Source organism: Pelmatolapia mariae, linkage group LG14, assembly GCF_036321145.2.
Source record: "Pelmatolapia mariae isolate MD_Pm_ZW linkage group LG14, Pm_UMD_F_2, whole genome shotgun sequence".
Taxonomy (NCBI): domain Eukaryota; kingdom Metazoa; phylum Chordata; class Actinopteri; order Cichliformes; family Cichlidae; genus Pelmatolapia; species Pelmatolapia mariae.
The window spans coordinates 37579513-37595463 of record NC_086239.1 but is presented as its reverse complement, the minus strand read 5'-3'; the positions used below and the strand labels follow the sequence as shown (position 1 = coordinate 37595463).

General features: G+C 40.3%; 1 protein-coding gene across 3 annotated transcripts in view; it reads left to right on the top strand.

Moving 5' to 3' along the window:
• si:cabz01090165.1 (uncharacterized protein LOC100333421 homolog) overlaps nt 1-15951 on the top strand; it is a 400716-nt gene that overhangs the window by 199619 nt on the left and 185146 nt on the right. For all 3 annotated transcript variants that reach the window (XM_063493435.1, XM_063493434.1, XM_063493433.1), the window contains exon 4: nt 13380-13568. The gene's annotated coding sequence lies outside the window, so the exon portion shown is untranslated. The remainder of the gene's footprint in view (nt 1-13379; nt 13569-15951) is intronic.

Below are 15951 nucleotides of genomic sequence, written 5' to 3'. Positions count from 1 at the left end.
GTCAAAAGTGGAAACCGGTGTTTTAAATTAGGTCAAGGTGCTTGCATTTTTTTATTTGTTTTAATTAGTCTTTTTTATTAATGCTTCTTTGTGAATTCACCTGTTGTTTTCACTCTACTACAGCACATTTAGCCCACTTTGTAAAAAGTAATACTTATACAAAGTATTGCTTTTCCACCTAAAAGGACAAAGATATGATCATTTTGGCCGATATCGTTCAGCCGTACTCCGACATGACTCGAGTCTAAATGGACCCCCGTCCTCAGTGGAACGTTCAGTCCATTCTGTGGTATTGAGGCCCTTATTTAAGTCTATCAGATAAAACAGAATTTTAATAATTGTTCAAGGTGATCGAGTGACGGACATCAAAAACAGTTTTTATGTTGATCGTCTGTAAGAATAAAGTGCACTGATTCCTGCTGGTCCCTGCATGTTCAGTCACAGTGTCAGTGAGTAGGAAGCACCTGCAGTGTGACTCCTCTTTGTGTGAAAGTTGCTGGTAAATATAAATTGTTGTGTAAAATGAAAAGAATATGGAGGAAGTGGTGGTGTTGAAAGCAACAGCGTGCTTGGTTCTTTGGACCGTCGTCCTAATCAGAGGAGCAGGGAGCTCAGGACCGGAGGATTGCATTTTATTTTCTCCCACCCCCCCATCCTCTCGCCTCTCCTTCTCTTTGATAATGGGATTTTTGGCTCTGTGACTAAATCGAGTCAAACTTCAAAAGGGGGCTGTTGCAGCTTAGTGGCTGTGTGTGTGGTTTGGTGGGCAGGATGGGAGCGTGTGGAGGTAAGTTAAGTGTATTTCACTTTTCAGTTCAAGTGCTAGATTTGCACGAGTTTGTAATTGCTCTGCAGAAAGTTTAAGCAGTGACTGACAAACAGCAGCGAAAGTGAATGTGCATCAACTGTCTGCAACTTTTTTCACAGTGTTTTTCTTTCTCATAGCTCATTCAGTGCAACACCTGTTTTCTCTCAGGTCCCCAAATATACTTTGATATACTTTGTGCAGTGGTTCTGTGATGCCTTATTGTACAGACGTTTATTAATTTTTGCTTTATTTCTGTCTTCTTCATTAAGTAAATGGCACGCCACCCTGACTATAATAAAAATCTTTCTCCTAAGATATCTTACTAATGCTGCAGAAGGAAGTCGTATAGTAAAATTATAGAAGAGTAAAGTGTATCATTGTATCATCCTGGGAGTTTATATTCATTTAGTACTGCAAAAATGCATAAACAGCAAATGAATGCAAAGAAAGACTGGCTATAGACTTGAGTTAAAGTACACTGCACTGATGAGACAACAGTGTAAGACGGCAAAATATACATAGCATATGTATCGAGGACAACGCGCTCATTCTGAATGAGGAAAGCAACTTTTTCTTTAATGTTGTGTCCCACTCTCTCTTTTTTATCTTTCTTCTCCCTCCATCCTCCCATTTCTTGTCTTTAGTTCCCCCCTTTCTCTCCCTCAAGTCGCAGCCGCGTTTCGAAATGTTCCAGTTTTGCTTCCTGATACATTTTCAAGGTCATCACGAAAGCTTCAACACAAGTAAACACCCACCCACACACAGACAGGTGTACGAGCACACGTGGCGCCTTTAGTGACGAGGCAGCTCTAATTGGATTCCATGGTCGCCACGGCAATGAGAATTGATTGGCGACAGGGAGACAGAAGGCCAGAGAGAGGCTGAAAGATGAACACACCACTGTGTGATGACGGGGTCAGAAACCCTCTTTTCACACGCACGCACACACACACAAAAGCGCATCCTGACGCACACAAACACAGACAAACCGACACTCTCGCGGGTTACTGGTGCCAGCGATGTTATTCCATTACCACCCACTGCGCCCTTATGGTTATTACGGGTTGTAATCAACTCAACTCACGGTGACGATAAGTGCTTGAGGTCATCTGTGTCGCTGGACACTCACACACATACAAACGCGCGAACGTTAGCTCACAGATTATGGTTCCAGTCATTCGATCGATTTATTTTTTTCATCCTCTGTGTCCTTTAAATGTGTATTGATTTTCATATCTGCTCCGATGTAATGATGGCAGAGAAATGTGTAATGTCAAAGCAGTGCAGCGCATCACTTACAAATGTTTATTTTCCCATTAAAAGCCCAATTAAAAGCATTGATTTTGTAGTTAGTTTAAAATTATTAAGATAACGATAAGTTTTGTTCATACAGGAAATGAAAATGTCAGAGTTAAAAATCTTTTTGTCTTAAATAAACATTTACTGTCCTAAATTCAGTTTGGATGGGTCTTAAATCATTGGAGTCACAGCAGAGTGAGAATTTCTAGCACACAGTGTTCCTATAGTTCCTTCCTTTACACATTTAGATCACACAATGCCACTGCATCTTTAAGGCCGTGCTATTTTAGGAACAAGGCAGACTGATCCATTTTCCAAATCAGAAGGCAATAACAGCAAGGGAGTACTGAATTACCATTAACCTTGTTCCCATAAAGTGATGCATGCTTTAACCTGCTGCAATTAGTGAACATAAGGGGACATATATCAAGTGAACAGCTGAAGGTAAAAATGGGCTTATTGTTTGTAGCTAATGGCTAAAAAACAGTTACAAAATATGTTTGTGTCCAGTGTGGGTGTGGGAGGGCGGGGCTTGTAATAAACTGGCAGAAACAATGAAAATTATGATAAAGAGGAAGACCTTCCCAGTCAGCCTCATCAGTTTTATGGAAGCGCTTATGAAAAAGTGTAATGTGAGGATAATCCATGTGTGTTGTGGAAATTTGTTATTGCCATGTACGACTACACAAAAAGCTGTGGATGAACTCATTCGCTGAATCCTTCAAAAGCATCCTGCCAGAGTCAAGTCCGGCCGTGCTCGTGTAATCGGCAAATGCTGCAAATTATGAGAGCGTGACGCATCAAAGGCCCTGAGTGATAGTGGGGAGGTTAATAAGGGGAGAGCACAGCACTTTCCTGTGTGGAGTAAACTGGCAACACCATGATTGATTTCAAATGAGGTAGAGGCTGCTCACCAAATATTTGGAAATGATTGGTTTATGGGAATGTTATCTTTTAATTTCTATGAAAATTGAAAAATGACAATTTAAAGAACTAAATACTTGAGAATAATGACTCCTGGTGGATAAAACCAATGTTTCAATTGCTTACAAAGCAGCCTGAGCAGTTTCTTTTTCATGTTACTCTGTGTTACATGTTTACAGGCAAGTTAGCTGCCCATGAACTCAAAGTGCTGAAGATGCAGTAAACGAGGCGGTGTTAGTCAGGTTGACGATCCACTGTTGATACCCTGATAGTGGGAACCAGAATTTATAGTCAGTTTGTTGTGTGTCTGTTTATAACTTGTATGGACAGAATTCAGGTGCCTAGCTCAGGACTCTTCGCATCTTTGCTTTTTTGGACACTTTACAGCTAGATTGAGAAATGGCACTTCCAAGTCTCAGCTGGAAAAGGGAGAATTCCCTAAATCATTATGAAGATGAGTCGTTGCCTCAAATGGCCATAAGTGGCTCTTTCTTTATAAGAGCATAACTTTTTGAATCCTTTATGAACATTTTAATAATAAAAAAAATGCCTAGGAACCATATCTTCCATATGGCCATAGCTTGAAACTGTTTCAGAAATTCAATAGCTCACTGCAGGTCGCTGTATGTTATGATTATATCACAGCTATGGGGAATGTTGCCCCTCAGCTCTGATATAATCACAACATACCTGTCGTGACCTACTGCTTAGCTGAACCGCTGCACTGTCAGCTCAGAGAGTGTTCTGTCCCATGAATCAGTCATTTACGTTTCCTGCATTGGTAAGAAAGCTTAATTATCAGTAAGTAAACCCTCAAAACAACAATAACCGAAATGCAAAACAGGAGAGCAGTACAAGATGTGAAATGTTGATTAAATACATAAGTGACATAATCAGACAGGAGAAGCCTGCTGTAGTGCTGTAGGTAGACTAAGACTTCATGTCAAATGTTATTTTAAGAATACATCCTCCCAAGTTTAACAACCAATCAGATTGGTATATTTAAGGTATACTTTATGATTAGATTATGCTTGTGGCTGCAGTCTGTGGACTTTGTGCTTGGCAACAATGCTCAAATGTACCCCAGGGACAGTCTCATAATATCACATTATTTAACACATGGTTCAGATGACCACGCCCCTTCCTTTCTGCCTCCATCAAAGTGATTTGTTGACCTTCAGTTACGCACACATAGTGTAAAACACAGTTTTGTGTAAATGTTTGCAAGAGTCACTGCGTACACGTGAGTATTCACTGTGTAGCTAAAGAGGCTGATATGCAGGCTGAACAAAGCTGCAGTGATACAGAGGAGAGGAGAGGAGGATGAGCAGGGAGGAGGTAGGGAGGATGAGGAGAGTTTGTCCTTCTCGGCTTATCTCGCCACAGAGCGCTGCACCTGCTGCAGTTGCCAGGTTGCAGAGAGGTTTACAAGCGGCACACAGTTGCCATGTTGGAGTGATTTTTAAGAGGAGGAGGTGAGTGGATTTGGAGGGAGCGCAGTGGAAAGAATCCCACTGCCATGTCAGGCTCTTCAGAAGTGAAGTGGCTCACTTTGATGTGGGGCAGAAGTTGCCAGGTCGGTGTGGGTTTTAAGCTGGTGAAAGTGGGGAGACATGTGGAGGCAGCTGTTGCCAGGATGGTTAACAGGTACAAAGGTTAATGGAGAACAGGGACAGTTGCCGTGTTGGTCTCATTTTGTTAAGGGAGTGAAGTGGACAGGGTAATTTTGGAGATATCGACTTGTTTAAAGCACACTGTGCCCTGACAGGATTGAGAGTTTGCAAAGGAAGCACTGAAAATATTTGAGTTTCATAGTAGCAAAGGTAAGTGAGAGGGCTTTGCAGAGGCCTAGACTGGGGCGTCTTCATCGCAATGTCAGTTTCATTTGATGACAAGACAGATGACCTGAAGAAAATGACTCCCCTGGTCTCATTATGCATTATCATCAGTCTATAACAGCTATGTGTGCACAGCTGTTAAAATGTTACTTTTGGCCTTGGGCCCAGTTTGCACACTTTGGGAATCTTGGTATTGAAGAATTGCTCGAGTTGTGTGATCTGTAGCCAGATAATAGTCTAAATAAAAACACACAGGGTCTCTACCTGCTCTCCACTGGATTTTAATCTCTTTGGGTTAAAGGTGTGTACATGTCTGTGAGTTACCATGCACACAGATAAAGGGAGGTGTGTACACTTTCTTCAATGTTGTGTTTAAATAATAGCATTTCTACATTTCTAAAAATGCTTTATTTTTCCAATTACTTTGTGACACATAAATAACTCGGTGATGTCATCAACTGCTTCTCCAGTGAGTCTCTTAACCTGCAAATGACTTCACAGTGTTTTACTCATTTTTTAATCTTGTTTTGTTTGTTGTATAATAGGATATATTAGATATTAAATATTATATATTAAAAATGAAATGGTGATGTCTGCAGATAGGAGCATAAGTATAATCATCAGTTTGCCCCTCACAGACAGTCACGTTCCACGCAGTCCTGGTCACATGACCTCACTTGTGCTCATAGAGGTTTATTATGATGGCCTCCAGTTTTTTGCATATTGTACAACATACCCAGGAGAGCGATGCCTTCAGTGTATTTTTTAAAAACATAAGCTCTTTCAGGCTTTGCACAACCTGCTCTGTGTCTTATCGGCTAACAAGGGCCACGTCAGGAAGGAAAACCAGGGCACTGTTGACATGGATTTGTAACATTATTGATGATTTTCTTAGCTGAGGTGAAACAGCTCAAAAGAATAAAGAAGAGAAGTGGAGCCCTGTCAGGTATTAGAAAGAGATTTCTCTTCGGCATGTATGATTGTGGAATTGATCATTAATTCAGCTTTACTAATGTGTGGTGCATTTGACACTTGAGTACTTGAAACTGAGTCATTACATTCACAGAAAGTAGTAAGGACTGTGCTGCCAGTTTGCTTTAGCTTGATAATTTTATACACAGCCAAATGAGGCCAGAGCATGTTCTAAGGAAGCCAATGTTAGCCCGTTCACCACTAATGATATATCCTGTCTTTGAATTAGTGGATCTACACATCCACTCATCTGTTATCATCTTTGGAGTCTCAATTTCACATTAACGTCTTCATGTGAACCTAGTCTGCTTGTTTCCTATCCTCAGTATGCTCCAACATTAGCGTTCATACAATCGTGATTCAAACAGCTTCTTTATAGAAAATATTTATCAAATTTAATAAGAAAAACAGTGCTCTGGTTTTATTTGTGCTCTGCCATTATTTGCAGAGCTCGTGAATAAAACATAGAAAACATGTAAAATGTTTAAACTAATGAAAATTGATGGCAGAAACATGCCTCAAATTTAAGGCAAGAAAAGTGAGAGGTGCTAGAAAAAACAGCTGAAAGAACATTTTGCAATGAATTCGATGAATTAGGAACATGCCAATAATATGACTGCGTCTAAAAAGAGCATGTTACAGAGTTCCTCAGATGTAAATCTTTACACAGTATCACCAATCTGCAAAAACATAGAATTATCAAAAGTTTCCAAGAATGTGGAAAAGTCTTTAAGGCCAAAATCAATAACTGATTGCCAAACCCTCAGACAGCGCTTTATTTCTGTGATGGAAATCAGTGCATGGCCTCTTCCAGGGATCACTGTGAACATAAATGCAGGTCAAAGGTCTGTGATGCAAAGAAAAACATGAACCAGAAACGCTGCCATCTTCTCTGGACCAAAGCTCATTGGAAAAGTGGAAAACCATCAAATTCCAAATTATTACTTTTTGTTTCTTAAAATAGGATATTTATTCAGTTTAATAAAATGTTTCATTGCATTCAACTTCTTTGGAGTTGGGTTGTACTAAACAAATTCAAAGACTCAAATAATGAGGTCAGTGCATGTAATGTATCTGTAAGCCAAAAGCTCAGGCATCAGAGTTCTTTAAACAGGTGGTTATCGATGGGTTTTCTACTCTTTGATTGGTCCAATCGCCTGCTGTTTAAATCTTCTGTTTGTGACGCCAGCCTGGTGAAATCTAGCTTAAAGGGAGGGAGAGGAGAGACGATGGCTTGTTTCAGACAGAGGGGTTGATATGTCAGATAAGGGTTGAGGTAAAATAAGATAAGGAAAAGTTACTCTAGTAGAGTCCAAATACATATAAAGAGAGAAGGAAATGAACAGAAAAATTTCGGACTAAAGGGGGGACAGCCTCGGGTACCAGTTTCACTGATGCAATGAGAAGTTGCCAGGTTAGATTGATGGAAGGTTTTTTAAGCTCAAAGTGAGACGTGGAGAATTGGAGGTGGTATCAGACAGGCAGGAGGGTTATTTGGCTCTGGGAGGCATTTGATGATTCAGTGACAGGGAGAAAGTTCAAGCTGAGGACATGTTTTGTCACTCTGACACGAAGCAGGTCATCAGCGTGTCAGAGCAGTGGCACCAGGCAACCATGACAGGGCTGGATGATAAACGTGAAACATAGCTGCAGCTCTGCAGTTATTTCATGTTTAGCAAGATTTATTTTGACTGACTTTTCCACAACTTTGTAGAGCATGGTTATTTTATAATGTATCTTAGCTGTGGAATGATGAGATCTGATTCAATCAATTTTAATCTAATTTAATGTTTCTCTTCAATCAGTAAGAGAAAGACAAATGTTGGAGATGAGCCAAAGTTAAATCAGGCCTGTTTGTGTTGGAGTGTTCACTAAAAACGTTACTGGCTGATTGGATGTAGTGATGTCCCTTTGTAATGTCAAATGGCTTTAAGTACTGTTTTCATGCTTCTTTTGTGTGACAGTTGTGCCCTACCACCACAAGCCATTTGGCTGATACCACACAAAGGAAGCAAAGAGGTTGATGTCTGTGTTTCTGCTTTAATGAAAACCTCTGAGGTTTTTTTATTTTGCTTGTAAAATGGTAGTAGATTTGCCAGGTCTGACTTCTGTAGCTTATGACCCTAAACAATATTTTGAGCAGCGGTATTAGAGGGATTGAATCGTTATTTGGCTTGAGTCTGTACACCGAGAGAGACTTTTGTTGCCAGATTGACTGCCTGTTTGAAGCAGTATGATGCTATACACTTTGGGTGTTGATGATAGTGCTGCAAGGACTCTTTTTGATGCATGGTGGCAGAGGAGGGGTTTTATTAATGTAGTGTGAAGTTGCCAGGTTGGAGAAACAGATGGAGCCATCAGGTAGAGCGGGGAGTTTGTTTATTTTGGAGATGGCAGAGAGCGTTAAGGTTGTCAGGATAAAGCGAGGTGTGTGAGGTGAAGGAAAAGCTTCTTTCTCTTTGGCCATTCAGATGCTATCAGCTTCAAAAGAAGGTTGTCTCCTTCAGGAACACGATGACAGGTATTCAGACAGCTTGGAGTCAGTTTGTTGTAAGTTTGACCTCAAAGATATTAGGAGCCATTCCAGGAAAAAAAGGGGTGATAAGGCTCATAAGAGAGAAGCTGTTTAGAGTGGGATAGGTCACCAGGTTTAACAGATCTGAATTTACATTAAAGAAAATTGGGAATTGGTTTTTAGGAATGCCATACGTTGAAAAGTAAGTTACACTGTTCTGCACTATTTTAAGATCCAAGGTTGGATCAGTACTGTTAAAGATGGTCAGAGATATGACAATCAATAGACATGTTTGTATCTCTCTGATCAATTTAAGTTATTTTGTTGTGAAGTATTCTGTCATTCATAGCACGTTCAACAGTAAGTTAGTATAAACTCACAGCAACTAGAAGTGAGCTTTGTGATCAGAGCTCCACTGGCCTGACAGGGAAATGAGAGTGAACACCAGCAGAAAGCAATTTCTTTTCATTGTCGCTGGGAAAACGGCTGGCTGAGCCAAACACTGTGCACAACAATTCGTGCACTTAAGACTTCAGGGCAGAATAGACCAGTTGTTCATACAAGACAGCTCCTGTCACAAATATTGGAAAATGCCTGCCTTCAGAACACTTACTAGAACCAAGCAGTGCTTTCCACAGGCGTGTATTGTTTGGTTCAGATTCAGATTCAGATTGATGAAATAAAGAACAGAGAGCATCAGTGATGAATGCCAGTGGATAAGATATAATGTCCCATCCCCAGGAAGCATCCACAGTTGAAGGCAGGCTTTCTTAGACTTAAACTTTTTGTGCTGCTCTTGTGGCTGTGTCTTAGTTTATCAACATGTGCGTGGTTTTTCAACCACCTGCATGGCTTTCCGTTCTCAGCGGCGCAACTTTAGGACTGTGACATTGCGCTAAATTGAATCTAAATTTACTATATTTGTCTTTCTACATTTACTGAAACTTCATCTTCTCTCAGTTGAACCTTTAAATATCCATACAGTGACAGTCCATCTAGGATGAGGCCTAAGGCTGGGTCTTGTTTTAGCCACATGGTACATCGCCATTTTTTTAAAATCTGAAGATGTTATAAATCAAGTTGAGTCATATACATTTTGGCATTACGCATTTCCATGATGATGTTCCAAACATGAGATATTTCCTTTCATTTCTCACCATCAGGTAACTGATGCCACTGCGTTTTCTTTTCTCCTGTGGTGTACAGTTTTCTTTTTGTTGTTGTTGTTGTTTTAGGTAAGTTCATCCCTACCTATCACCTTGACTTGTTGTGTAACAAAGATGAATTATATTATTATTTAAAAAGATCCAAATCATGTCAAAAGTCGCCTCAAAGTTCTTTATATTGTAAGTTAAAGACCCTACAAGGAGATGAAGCCGATAACTGAGACCAAAAGCTGATTTGTTTGTATCTGTAGGAAGTAACAGCATGTAGCATCCTGTTTTCTACTTCTAGAATATTTCTGATAAGTCAAAAACACCTAACAATTATGCAAATGCTGAAAATTATTAGAAAAACCAATCCTCGTTTTGGCTTTGAGTTTTAGACGGTATTTTTTCTTTAATGACTACAAAGTCCTCAGGGTGGGGAAAAGGAGGACAGTGGACAAAGAAGAGTAGCTGCCAAAGTGGGGTGATTTGAGTCGGGGCAGCAGGAAGATGGCTGCCAGCATTATTTCTAGAGAAGCGCTGACAGTTCCCAACCAGAAAATGTTCTTAGAAACCTAGACCTTTTCCTGCAGTCACTTATTTAGTCTTTTCCACTTCAGTCTCAGTGGATCTTTGTGGAAACATAAGTGGGCCAAATGAAATGCACAAACTTTCTGAAAAAAAAAGAGCTGTACTTAGTGAACAGGCTACACACTGGGGCTGGGAATCAAAAAATGCTTCCAGCTGAGAACCATCTGCAAATCTGCCCAATCCACTGGAATTGTATGCTTCCCGGCTTATATAAATCATTTATTGTCAGTGCCAGCTTCTTTCTGACAGTTTGTTTTTGGTCTTTTGATTTCTAACTGTTCCTCTTTGCTACAGTATACTGTGTTCAAACTCAAAGGTTTGTTTGGTCAGTGTGTCAATGCTGAAAAGCTGTGGAGGTCCACTTCATCCACACGTAAAATCAATCAGGCATCAATAAGGGGAACAAATATATAGAACCAGGTCAAGTACATTCAAATTCATATATGTGTGTGAATGGGTGAATGACTGAATGTAGTGTAAAGCGCTTTGGGGTCCTTAGGGACTAAGTAAAGCGCTATACAAATGCAGGCCATTTACCATTTACCATATTCCTACAATGGAGAGGTGAGAAAAGGTGAGACAGATTTACCTTATAATATTAAGTGCCTGTTGCTGTGATTTGGCATTTTATAAATAAAATTACACTGAATTGAAGAATTTTCCCACTTGGCTTTATTTGGGCCTTGGTGCTTTACCATAAGAGGTAATACTCTTAAACAGACGGACCGTTACCGGTCTGTGAGTCATTTGGTACCGGGCCGCAAGAGTTGAGGCTCGGTGTGAAATTTATGGTTTTTATCGTTATTTTTTTAATCTTTTTTTCGTTAACTCGGTTTCCCTGGGTCTTTTCCCGTGTGTTATGAATAACTCTTCTTTTTTTTTGGTACCAGTACTGGTTTTATTTTGTTGTATTTGTCCGCGACACCTTAAAGGCCGGTCTGTGAAAATATTGTCGGACATAAACCGTGTCCGTGGCGCAAAAAAGGTTGGGGACAACTGGATGATCCAAGTAGCCTTGAAATATAAAAAAAAGATTTGGAGCAATCAAAGAAACTTTTGTCCTGCAGTACTACCAACTGTCCACTATTGGCTGGCACGATCTAACAATATTTTGGCTGCCCGAGTAGTCGGTCACGTGACTGAAAACTATAGATTCCCAAAATACAACTGAACAGCATGAATGACAAGATGCAATCACACATGGCCTCATAGCTAAATCTCACAAACTATTGCTTTGTATGTTCTGGTGAAGGTATTTGTGTCCTGAGCAGTTTTTAAATCTAAATCTTGTTGGGTTAAATGTGTAGTAACCTGTCAAAATCTTTGACCGTGTGCGTCTCTGAGTTTTAAGTTGTCTTCTCTCTTCAGTCATTGTCTTTCACAGCTCACTGAGCTCAGCATATTGTTTAGCGGTGCATACTTCCATCTGGTGGTGTTTTCATGCAGTATACAACAAAACATGACATCGATACAGAATCTATGTTTAAAGAAGGAGCATCTGTTTCACTGGCATGGCCGTGATCACATTAAGACAGTGACAAAGCCTGAAGCCTGAGAAGAACTGTTGATGATTTTTAAAACTTGCTTGAGGCAGCCACAGTAGCCACACTATGCTTACTGTATAAAACATGGTACCTGTGTCATCAGACGTGTGCCTTTGTTTTCATTTAAGTCAAACCCTGTGATAGAAAACAAAGCCAAACTGAGTATCATCATTTTGCCTCTAAAACATGATATTCCCCTTAGAAAATCTTGATTGTTTCCGGATTTACGGTTTAATCAGACCACTGATTGGTAAAAGATGACTTCCTTCTGTGTTGCTGATTGCATAAACAACAATGAAAGTAAATGTGTGGAACAGAGAACCTGTTTTTTCTTCTTTGCTTCGTTTTTTTTTGTTGTGTGGTTTGGAGAAAATAACTCAGGCAGGAGCCATCTGTTGGTAATTGTGTCTTTAAAGTGTCTCAGAATAATAACATGTAACTCTTGGGACACATTACAGTGCTTACATGTATAGCACAAAGCAACTTAAGAGTAAAGGTTAAAGGGAACTGATCACCTTCTCAAATGTAAACATTAATATGATAGTCCAGATAAGTGGAGTCACACAGTTGATGTTGCTGAACCTGTGGTTAATCTTTTACGGAAAGAAAACATTTTTTTTTATAAAGTGTATAAACCAATGAAAATCTTTGATATCTTTTTATGAGAATGGAGACTTCCCATCTGCAGATGTTGACCAATTAAGCTGTGGTTGGATAATCCTGCCTTTATAAAGCCATTACTGGGGCAAATATATAAAAACTGGGATATATCCACGCTCAAACCCTTTAGTGGAACATAATAATGGAGACACGAGTCACCATTTTTAGCTGATATGCCATATGAACTGTGACATGCAACTCAGTTTTTACAAAATGTAGCCACGCCCATGACTCGTTTGATCTGGTGCTAATTGTTTTGGAGCCAAATTTGATTACAAGTTCAGAAAATGCAAACATAATTGTGCCATCGCCATTAGGGTTGACTGAGTCCATGGTTCTGGAAATGTGTACGCAGGCAGTCTGTCCCTCCTGCTGTCAAATAATTCAAAGCGAGCCTGAAAGAGTACTGATAACTGATAACACTTTTCTCCTTAAACAATCAGCACAATTGTGAGACCAGTAACTTCTTGGTTGAATCAGAGGATAACGGCTAAACCGACTGAACCAACTGAACCTGAGAGTGCAGCCCTAATGATCAGACATGTTAGGTACATCAGGTGGTGGGGACGTGCCCAGATGTTTAAAATCAGTATTTATAACAGTGAGGAAAATACGGTGTAAAATTAAATATGCCACAGCAGTTTTGGGGGATTCTCAGCTGGCACAAGGTTCAATTTTAAGTAGTTTTGAATACAAACAAATGTTGAACACTAAATGAAATTGTATATAATATGCAGAGTCAATGCTGGGTTCAGATTTGGTAATGCTATTAGCCTTCAGACATAAGTCTTTCTTGTAGACAGTGAGTCTGACCCTGTCATTGGCTAAGGCTTTGGCAGACCACCTTAGCATGATGCTGACACTGGGTTTCATTACTTTTAGAAGTTAGATGATGAAAGGCATCTTTCCAGAACATGAGTTGTTTGTAATTGAGCACTGGCTGATTAATAAGCAGTCAAAATGAGCTCCATCACTGTGTCACTGATAAGATAAGAAGCCCAATGGCACCAGCCACCTCCTGTTCCACCCTCCATCTGTTCAACTCTTAACGTCTTCTTTCCTTCTGATCTTTCTGTGCAGGCAAACTTGGCAGACTTTGACGGGCAGGTGACTGAGCCAATGATAGACTTACGGGACTTTTAACGAGCGCCTGCTGGGTCCTCCAGTCCGATTTACGAGGGCGTGTGCACCACACGGATGAGCCCGTGAACCCGGATGAGCACCATCGCTGTGATAAACCCTGTAAGAAGAGGACGGCCCCCCTCCCTGGTAAAGAGTTAAGCTGCTGCTCAGTGTGACACTGCTGGCACTGACTGTGGTTGCCTTTAATTTAGTTTACATAATTACATTTAACTCTATTGTCTTAAAGTAATCCAGTCATATGAAACTGACAGCTACTCTACATCAGCACACACCTTCAGGAAAAACACTCAGTTATATATACTCTACCCTTTTTTTCCTGACGACATGGAATGAAATGGTATGAAAACACGACCTACATGGCTTTGAATGAGGGTGGACATTTAAAATTCAGGACAGTGAGACATTTCTGGAGGAGAGGCAGGCTGCAGATTTTACATTATCTATAAAAATGTAAGTATTCCCACATTTTTTCTTCTCATGCAGCTTGCTTTGTGATTAAAAAGAAGGACAGCTTTGTGTTTAGTTCAGTCACAGGTCAGAATCTCTGTATTCTCCTGAATAAATTCATGCATTCTCAGGATTTGTAGGATTTTCTAAGGATGATGATACTCTTGTATTCTTTGTGCCTATCAGCGACTGCCTTGGATTCCCTGTTATCATAAAGTTCTGTGACTCATTCCATAAAAACGAGAAAAAACCCACACCAGACGTCAGCCTCCGTTTACGGTCATCTCCTTCTCCAGTTGTGAGCCGCTTCCAGCTCGTCTGCTATTTTAAGGTTGCTTGTTGGAAGTCAAATGTAATTAAATGTACACAAATTTACAAATGTGAAACATTTTTTAGACAGTGTTCCAGTGCCTGTCTAACAAACAGCGCTCCAGGTTACTATCCATACCTGTTCTCCATGATCACAGGCATTGGGATACAGCTCTTGGTGGAGGAATCCACTCAAGGAAGTCCCTTGACAATTATGGATGCAATGCACATTCTGCAATTATACTGCTGAACTAAACGGTACGGACCACTGGCCCTTACATCCCATAAAACCTTGGAATGGCTGAGACTGAGACTGGAGGTCATAGACAAACTTGAACCCCTGCAGTTTGCATCCATACTGTTGTCTACATGCTTCACCAAGCCCTAGCTCATGTGGAGGAATCTGGCACCTGTGTGAGCGTTATGTTCTTTCATTTTTCAGCGCTTTCAATACCATCCAGTCAAACTTGGACGAAGACAAGCTCACAGAGATCGACGTAGATCCCTCATTTGTTTGCTGGATCACAGACTAGCTGACAGAAAGGCCACAGTTTGTCAGGTTGGGGAGCTGAGTTTCTGGGGCATTAATGAGCAGCACGGGGGCTCCACAGGAGAGCTTTTCACATTGTATACAGCACACTACAACTCTGAGTACTGTAACATCCAAGAATACTCGGATAACACCGCCACTGTGGTGTGTATCTGAATATAGGGATCACAAAAACAACCTCATATTAAACACCTCTGAGACGAAGGAAATGATAGTAGATTTGCAATGATTCAGGCCTCCCCGCCATCCTGTGAAAGTTTGGGGGGTGGACAAAGAGGTAGTAACAAAATATAAATATCTAGGCTTACACCTAGATAGCAAACTAGATTGGTCCTAAATACAGACAAGCTATGCTAAAAGGGGCACAGTTAGGTCAAGGTCAAGTTTATTTATATAGCACATTTCCAAACAGTCCATGCTCCACAGAGTGCTTAACAATGTAAAATGCCACTAAAGCAAATAAAATGTAAAAAAATGATGCAGTAAAATATAGAAAAAAATAAATAAGTCAATAAAAACAACTAAAACAACAACTAATGCTGTTAAAACCAAAATGTTTAGGTCAAAGTGTGTTAAAAGCCAAACCATAAAAATGTGTCTTCAGTAACGATTTAAAATGTGTTTGTGCAGATGCAACATTTAGGGGAAGACTATTCCAAAGTCTGGGACCTGCCACAGAGAAGGCTCTGTCGCCACATGGAATGGATAACATTAGTTTTGAACTGGACCTCATGGTTTTCTCTGGAACACAAATAAATAGGAGCTCAGACCAGTAAGAAGGGGCTCGGCCGTTAAGTGCCTTTAAAACAAAAAGTAAGAGTTTAAATTGGATCCTGTAAGTTGCTTCTTTTTGTTAAGAAAACTAAGATTTCTTGTGCTGTTCTATGCTGCAGTCTGCTGGGGAGGAAAAATCAGAAACAAGGATGCAAGAAGACTGAACAAACTAGTGAGGAACGCTGGCTCTGTAACTGGAGCCTGACTGGACATGCTGGGGGAGGTGGCTGAAAGATGCACAATAAAGATGTTAGAAGCCATCCTGAACAGCTGTGGTCACCTACTTTATAACATCCTTACGGAACAAAAAACCAAAAAAAACCTACCTCTGCATTGCAAATCGCAGAGGTACAGAAAATCATTCGCACCCAAAGCCATCAGGCTTTTCAAGTCTCATTCAAATAGCAGGTGAGCTAAGTCAGACGTGAA